The sequence below is a fragment of the Ambystoma mexicanum genome, chromosome 2q (genome assembly GCF_040938575.1).
Source record: "Ambystoma mexicanum isolate Mex_15411 chromosome 2q, UKY_AmexF1_1, whole genome shotgun sequence".
Taxonomy (NCBI): domain Eukaryota; kingdom Metazoa; phylum Chordata; class Amphibia; order Caudata; family Ambystomatidae; genus Ambystoma; species Ambystoma mexicanum.
The window spans coordinates 710,558,755-710,567,408 of NC_090924.1; the positions used below are offsets into that span (position 1 = coordinate 710,558,755).

At 46.6% G+C, this 8,654-nt stretch overlaps 1 non-coding gene across 1 annotated transcript; it reads right to left on the minus strand.

The window, feature by feature from the left end:
- Positions 1-7,885: 7,885 nt before the first annotated feature.
- Positions 7,886-8,047, minus strand: LOC138570421 (U1 spliceosomal RNA). Its single transcript, XR_011303481.1, has one exon. It is a non-coding gene; the product is annotated as a U1 spliceosomal RNA (small nuclear RNA).
- Between the last annotated feature and the right edge of the window lie 607 nt (positions 8,048-8,654).

Below are 8,654 nucleotides of genomic sequence, written 5' to 3' on the forward strand. Positions count from 1 at the left end.
AGCTTTGCTGGATTTTGGGGGTTTGTTTTTTTCTCCTGCTAAGAGTGAGACTCTTTTACTCCCACTCTTAGACATGATTTGAGGTATGTCTCTGACTAATTGTGTGATTTTGGGCTATGTTTTTTTTTTTTTACTCCATAGGGTAGCATCTGTTTTTTGTGTATGTGTTACACAGCACCCTCAGTGCAGTAACACAGGGGTGTCATAGTGACCCCCAAACATAGACTCCATACCCTGGGACTGACTACTGTCTCCCAGGGCATGAAAGTCACCATTGACTTTACTAGTCCTAAATTGTGAACAGAACCAGTGCAAACCATCATATTATGGAAAGTACTGGAAGGGGTTAATTATATTGCCCCTGGGTCTGTTTTCAAGGGGACACTGTCCAGTCGCCCCTTGTCAAGTTTCTGGCTGGTGGCAGTTGTTACCACGTGAAATATTCCACCGGAATATTCTCTATGGGATTTTCCCATTGGTTTTAAACGCACCACTTTTTGGTGCAATGTTAAAGATCCCGTCGGTTTATTTATTTAATATTAAATTCACGGTTGGGTCTTTTTGCCAGAACTCTTTTCTAAAATGGCGTTCGTGTCCGTCTCTGTAACTCTGACCAATGTCGAGCCCTTTGTTCCACTTTTTGGCGGGCTTCCTCACAGAAGCCCTCCAAATGGTGCCTCTCTGTCTGGGTTCCACAGGATGGGTGGGGAGGGGAATTGGAACCCTGGACTGCGTTGCCTTAGCAACTCAAGTCGCACTCTGTTCTGATTGAGCCAGTGGTGAGCTGCCCGGCTCACCACTTAGCATGTTTGAGTGACAGCTAGCTGTTGAATGGGGGTTTTTCTGCATAAAAGCAGGGCCTTTGGGACTGGAACTTCAGAAGTCGCCACAGGACTTAAGAATCCGGAGAGGGAAGAAGCTGAGCCATCTACAACGACAACACCACCGGTGGAGCCCTGCTGCAACAAACTCACCACTTTCCCAACGACAAGAGAAGATCTTCTGCTGGACAAGTCTTCTTCCTCTGAGCTGGTGGGTCCAACCAGTTCGCCCCTTTTCGCCTTCCAAAGATGTCTCTTGGTTGAATCGCCCGTGCCAAGCACCCCGGTGGCCGGAGAGCCAAGCTTCACCACTTTGACCGCGAATAAAAGGAACACACCTTTTATCGACGAACTCCGCGGCTGGTTTCATCCCTGTGCAGTGCAACGACTCCACGTTTCCTCCTCGACGAGATCCTCTCTTCCCCTGGTCGAAACAATGAACTGCAACCACTGCCAGGAACAACTACCACTGCTGGAGCTTCCTCTTTGTTTAAGGTACTGTGTCCTGCCTGGCCTCCCTTTCTTCGGTTTGCCCAAGGTGACCCTTAAATCCTTGGCTTTCCAACTGGGTTGGCCCCAGACCTTCCAACTTTACCTTCTTGAATCACCCCAACCTCTTTTGAACATTCTGCAAAGACTTTTAGTGCATTTTAAACCATGTGATCCTGGGCACATTTTGCTTTGCTTCATTTAAAGTGGGCCTGGCCTATGAATTTTGGCTCTACAGTATATACTGCCTTTCCTCTCTTGCTGAGAACTCCTAAAAGGTTGGGAGCTGTTTTATTTCTATGCTCTGTATTTTTCTCTCCCTTTAACTGAACTATTGGAGTGCCATCAGGTTATGCGCTCACATCTGTTTAACAAATCCTGGGGCTTTAACTCTGACTTGTCTGATAGTTATCAAGGGAGGTGTGTATACTTTACCTGACTGTGTTTTAACTTGCTTTTGATTTGGAGTGCTAGTATATTGCCTAAAGTGTGTTTTAAATAAATAATTATGTACTTTTTATACAAAGCTCTGGTCAGTGTTTGTTTGCTCTACTGTGTTTTTGGTCCTATTGTGTATTCTCTATATACTGCCCCACTCTTCTTGAGAGAAGTCTGACTGCTCAGCCACAGCTACCAGGTAAATCTGGGTGGTGCAGACTGCTACCAATTGGGTTTACTGCTTACTCCTGTAGTCTTAATATTTTTGCAGTGTTCCCCAAGGGAACTGCACAGGATTCTGCCTAACACTGGTGTACAGCGGTGGGATTTGTATTGAGTATACATTTTAGAGTGCTTCTAAATACTTTAGTGCAACTAACCACAAGGCTTAGCACTGTAAAAGCTATTTTTCTAATAAGTTAACTGTGGAAAGTTACAGCCAGGACTCCCTTTCTGCAAAAACTGCTGATTGTTTAAGAGTTCTTTGTAGACATAAGGATCTTCCTGTGAAAGGCAAGAAAATGGAACTTATAGAAAGATTGTTAGAGAATCATAGTCTGGGTAGTGGTTCAGAGGAGCCTACCTCCCCAGCAAATGGAAACCACAGTCATGAGGATTATATGAATCAAAGTAATGATAGTATTGTTGTGGAGTTGGAAGAGGAAGAGGAAACTAATGTAACTGTTCCCACTGGCCCTCTGCCTGCTCTAGCACCTCATCCTGTGTCTACTGGACCTTTGTCAGGTCCCACATTAAGTCCTGAATTCATTCAACTGGAAAAAATGAGACTTGAATTAGAGTTCAAAAGAATTAGTGCCCAATCTGAACAAAATCACCAAGAACTAAGGCTCAGAGAAATGGAGCTTAAGCATGAGCTAGAGATGAAGAAATTGTCTGTTGAAAATACTTCTCTCCCCGGCTCCTCTAGGACTTCCAGTCTCAAAAGACCCCAGATGCCTAAAGAGATTGTGGGTATGTATGAACCTAAGTTGGATGTGTTGGACTGGTTGGCTATGTTTCAATATATTCATGGGCTCCAGGACATCACAGGGAATAAGTTGCTCCCTTGGTTGTTCTCTAGGCCCCCCCCTGTTGCATCTGATGTGATAATGGAGTTGGGGGAGGTGGATAGGATGGACTATGAATGTGTGAAGCTAGCTTTAATAGCTAGATTTGGGAAGACCCCTTCCCAGTACCTTAAGAGGTGTAGGACCCTTAAAAAGCATGATGGTACCCCTTGGGCTACCTGGGTGAGTGAAAGTTTGAAAAACTTAGAGGGATGGATTAAGGGTTACAGAGTGAACACTTATGAGGGAATGAGTAATATTGTTATTTTGGAGTCAATTTATGATGCCTGCTCTCCTGAGCTCAGACAGCACTTGGCTGATTCAAAGGAAATAGATTCCAAGAAGCTAGCTAAGGCTGCTGACTTGTGGGTTGCCAAGAGGGCTACTCACAAGGATTCTGGGGTAACTCAGAAAAAGGATGAGGGAAAACAGCAAAAAAGGACTCCAAAGAGAATTCAAATAATTCCAATTTCAAAGAGGGCCCCAAACAGCACCATAAGGGTAAGCCACATGGGAAACCAAATCAGGCTAGTGTACCTTCTGGTCCCAGACCAGAAGTAGGTCAGAACAAGCCACCATTCCAGAAAGCATTTGGAACATATGTTTGTAAGGCTACTGACCATGTGAAAGGGGATCCCAGATGTAGGGGTAAACCTTCAGGGGTCCACACTGTCTCCCTAGCTTTCGCTCCAGAGGAGTGGAAACTTTCTACTACTGGCTGAGGATCCCATTGGAGTCTCAGCCAGTGTTTCTTTAGTGTCCCTGGGGTTGTGGGAACAACAGAATTTAGATGTCTATAATTATATCCCAGATAATACTAACAAGTATTATAAGGACAGTGTCCAGGTGAATGGTCAAGAGACTCCTGCCATTAGGGACACTGGAGCCAGCATAACTGTGGTGGATGAATCTTTTTTCAAGGCAGAGGAGGTTGCTAGGGCACCCAAACGCCTCACCAAGTTAGCTTGAGGGCCTGTGCAGATGTGTCCCCAGTTACCAGTTCTCATCCAGTGCAATGATATGACTGTGAAGATACCTGTCAGTGTACAATGTGAGGTACCAGGAAGGGTTCTGTTGGGAAAGGACCTGAAACTCTTGGCGTTGTGTCACATATCCCCAGACCTCCTAGTAAAAGGTTACAGGAACTAACCAGACCTGCAAGGGAGAACACCTTGAGAGGTTATCCTAAGGAGATGATGGAAGAAGAAATCACTCCTACTCCACTGGAGCTACTTACTGCTAAAGCTGAACAACCAGAAGCAAAGGGGAAACCCAAGACTTCTAGAAGGAAACCAGCAGCAAGCACTCCAGTGCTTCCAACAAGGACTTCCCCTAGGTTGTCCAAAGTTACACCTGTAACTCCACCTCCAGCTGAGGCTGAGAGGGAGGTACAACCCTGTGTGATTGAATTATACTCTGAAGAAGAGCTAGTAGGAGGCCAAGAACTTATTGGAGATCTGGACCCTGCTGACCATCCTGAGCTGCAGTCTTTACTGGCAGAAGGTGGACTCAGCAGGTCAGCTTTTCATAAGGGACAAAGAGAATGTCCAACTCTGGAAGGTCTCCGCCACCAGGCAGCTTCTCAGGCTGATGGGCAAGAGCCTGGGAAGTATAGCTTGCACTGGGAAGATGGCCTCTTGTACAGTGAACCGACTGAGCCTGCACCTGGAGACTACAAAAAAATTGTAGTCCCTCATGGAAACAGCATCCAGTTCTTGCAGCTAACCCATGAGATTCCTTTGGCTGGTCAGTTGAGTTTCAAGAAGACCAAGGAAAGGCTCCCACTCTACTTGAATTGGCCAAAGATGGGGGCTGAGGTAGATAAGTTCTGCAAGATCTGTCACACTTGCCAAACATCTGGTAAGAGTGTTTCCAAGAATGTGGCACCTTTAGTGCCCCTCCAAGTAGTGGGAGTCCCATTTGAGAGGGTAGGGATTGACATTGTTGTTCCCCTTGATCCCCCAACCTCCTCAGGCAACCGGTTTATCCTTGTTGTAGTAGACCATGCTACTAGGTACCCTGAGGCAATTCCTATGAGGACGGTTACAGCTCAGGCTGTGGCTAAGGCCCTCCTTGGTATTTTCACAAGGGTTGGGTTTCCAAAGGAGGTAATCTCTGACAGGGGGTCAAGTTTTATGTCCCACTACATGAAAGCCATGTGGAAAAACTGTGGAGTTACCTACAAGTTCTCTACCGCCTACCACCCACAGACAAATGGATTGGTTGAAAGGTTTAATAGAACAATGAAGAGCTTGGTATGTGCTTTAGAGGAACCCCTTAAAAGAAAGTGGGATCTCCTACTGCCATGCCTTCTCTTTGCTTATAGAGAAGTCCCTCAGGAGGGAGTAGGTTATAGTCCCTTTGAACTTCTCTATGGCCATCCAGTCAGAGGTCCTTTGGCCCTGATTAAGGAGGGGTTGGAGAGTGCTCCTACCCCCAAGCCAGTCAGAGTGACTGACTATGTGATAGGACTCCAGAGGAGAATGTCACAGATCATGGCTCAAGCTAGTGATAACTTGAAGGCTGGTCAAGCTTTGGTCAAGCATTGGCATGATCAAAAGGCTAACATGGTTGAGTTCACTCAAGACCAGCTAGTTCTTGTTATGATTCCAACAAGGCAGAGGGCCTTGCAAGACAAATGGATGGGACCCTTCAAGGTAGTGGGAAAACTTGGAAAGGTGAACTATCTGGTGGACTTGGGCAATCCCAAGGAGGCTCCCAGAGTCTTCCACACCAACAGACTAAAAGCGTATGTCTCCAGACCTGAAGTAGGAGCCTTGCTTCTAGCTTCAGCAGAAGAGGACGAAGAGAGTGAACCTCTCCCTGATCTCCTCAGAGGCCTACCTTTGGATGAAACGATTGAAGGAGTTAATCTCTCTTCAAATCTGACACCTGAGCAACAAGAGGAGTGCAAGTCTATGTTAAATCAGTTTGCCTCCCTGTTCTCACTTTCAACAGGCTTGACCCCTTGGGGCCAGCATGATATACTCACTGGTGACTGTCAGCCAGTAAAAAGCAGAGGATACAGAATGTCAGAGAATGTAAGGACCCACATCAAAGGGGAGGTCAGCAAGATGCTTGACCTCGGGGTAATAGAGCCCTCTACTAGTCCATGGTCTAGCCCAGTTGTGTTAGTACCAAAGGCAGAATCCAAATAATTGAGATTCTGTGTGGACTATAGAGCTCTTAATGCAGTCACAAAGACTGATGCCCACCCTTTGCCAAGGACAGATGAGTTGGTGGATAGACTTGGTGCAGCCAAGTACCTCAGCACATTTGATCTGAAATCAGGCTATTGGCAAATAGCCCTGACAGACCATGCCAAGGAGAAAACTGCATTTTTTACCCCAGTTGGCTCATACCAATTTAAGGTTATGCCTTTTGGACTGAAAAATGCACCTGCTACATTCCAAAGGATGGTAAATCAGGTTCTTGCTGGGGTGGAGGACTTCTGCATGGAATACTTGGATGACATTGCAGTGTTCAGCCAATCCTGGAAAGAGCATGTCGACCACCTAGGACATGTCTTGCAGGCTCTTGAGAAGGCCAATCTGACCATAAAGGCAATTAAATGCCAGATTGGACAGAGTAAAGTGGTCTACCTTGGACATGAGGTAGGAGGTAGAGAAATAAGGCCTTTGCCCAGCAAGATTGAAGCTGTGCAAAATTGGACAACACCTACTAAACAGACCCAGGTGTGAGCCTTCCTAGGCCTCACTGGGTACTAAAGGAATTTCATAGAGAACTATGGGACCATAGCTTCTCCACTGAATGTGATCTCATCGCCTACATTCCCTAAAAAGGTCAAATGGAATGAGGAGTGCAATCAGGCTTTGAAAACCTGAAGAAAGCCCTTTGTCAAGCTCCAGTGCTAAGAGCTCCTGACTAGCACCAAACTTTCATTGTACAGACAGATGCTTCTAATGCAGGTATAGGTGCAGTACTTAGTCAACTGGATGGGAAAGGTAGGGAACACCCCGTTTGCTTCAACAGTAGAAAACTGAAGGATCCTGAGACAAGGTGGGCAACTATTGGAAGAGAGTGTTTTACCATTGTGTGTTCTCTGAAGAGGTTTAGGCCATACTTGTATGGTTCTACTTTTGTTATTCAGACTGAACACCAACCCTTTAGATGGTTAATGCAAATGAAAGGGGAAAACCCAAAACTATTGAGATGGTCAATCTGCCTTCAGGGGTTTGATTTCACCATTGAGCACAGGTCAGGGTGTCACCACCAAAATGCTGATGGTCTCTCTAGTACAGGCTTGTCCAACCTTTTTGAATGTGGGGCCGAAGCATTAACTTTTTGTCACCCAGTGGGCCGGTGAGCCAAAAGTCAACAATCTCACCCAAAGCAGTATATTAAAAAGCGATATTGTGTGACCTTTGACACAATAGCATCACAGGCAGTGATAGCCATGCAGTCCCAAAGATAGCTTTTGGTGTCATGGGCAGCGATCAAAGGTTAGTTGCTTGTGATTTCTTTCAGTGTCTATGTGTTAATATTTTTCTGAAATAGTGGGGGCGATGGAGCTTTGCGAGGGAGCTACAAGGTTCTGGGGTTGAAATGGTGCATTTCACAGCAGAAAAGGTGACCAAAAAGCCATATGTTTACAATCGGTTCTAAAGGGGAACATGAAAATTCAATGTCACCAACAGCAGAAAAGAACATTTTACAACACAACACATTTTAATGATCAATGTGTCCACAGTGTAAAACAGCACTGCCACTGATGTAACACATTGTCATGCTGGTTGTACCCAAAATATGCCCCTGCAGCAGCATGTCTATGCTGGCTGTTCCCAATTTAGGTCAGCATTGTCCTGTACAAAGCATGATTGATGCTGCCTGAGCATGTGCAGCGTGCCCAATACATATGGCAGCTTATCTCTGTAATACACATTACTTCTGTGGTGATGAAAGAAGCATAATTCAGTTCAACAGATAAAATGTGGAAAAGCGATCACCCAAAGGTGAACCTAACTGAAGAAACGCAATGTGAGCACAATCTTAAAGTATGCAACCTAGCAGGCCTAGTGCACACTTTACCTTTTCTTTCACCAATAAATCAGGGGGAGAGCGCGAACGCAGTCCCCCACTACCTGAAATAATGCAGTCATGTATCCCACGTTTGGGAACATAGCCGGGGTCAGCAAATCCGATGTGCAATGGGTAAGCCTCACCCTGGGAGATCTGCCCTTGAGATCAGATTCTCCCCTGCCAGTTAAGTATGAGTTGCATGTAAGAGGGCAGGGGTTGGGTCAGTTCTGGGAAGCCCCGCTAAGCGAGGGTGAGAAGGCAGGCCCTGACCCAGCCCCAACCCCCCACCCCCAAGAAGCTCTGAGCATCTGCAGAGCTGCCTGTCCCGCGTGTAGGGGGAAGCTCCAGCAGGCAGAGCCCAGCAGAAGAGCAGATTGTAGCGCAGTTCCTTTCTCCCATCAGGCCCTGCTTGGCCCGAGATTTGTATAAATAGCAGGATGGCTCGAGCAGACCTGTTGCAGTCTGCCCACTGGCCTGTCGGCCCCACATGGGCCCATGGCCCTCCTGAGTGGAGCTGCTCAACGCTGGCCCCATTGACACCATCATAATCATCCTGGACCTCAACGCTCCACCACCCCTGAATCTCAGAGTTCTGCTCAATGACAATGCTGAAGCTTTGACATCTTTGCCGTAACCATATGCCATGTTGTGTCAGCCGAGCCTGCACAGCGTCCAAGGTAAGTATTCCCTTGTCCGGGCCCAGAGGTCACTGAGTCTTCCAGTGCCATCCACTTGGCACGGCCTACTGTTCCCAACGTTTTCTACCCGCACATCAGCATCACTGCCAAACAGAACTGCA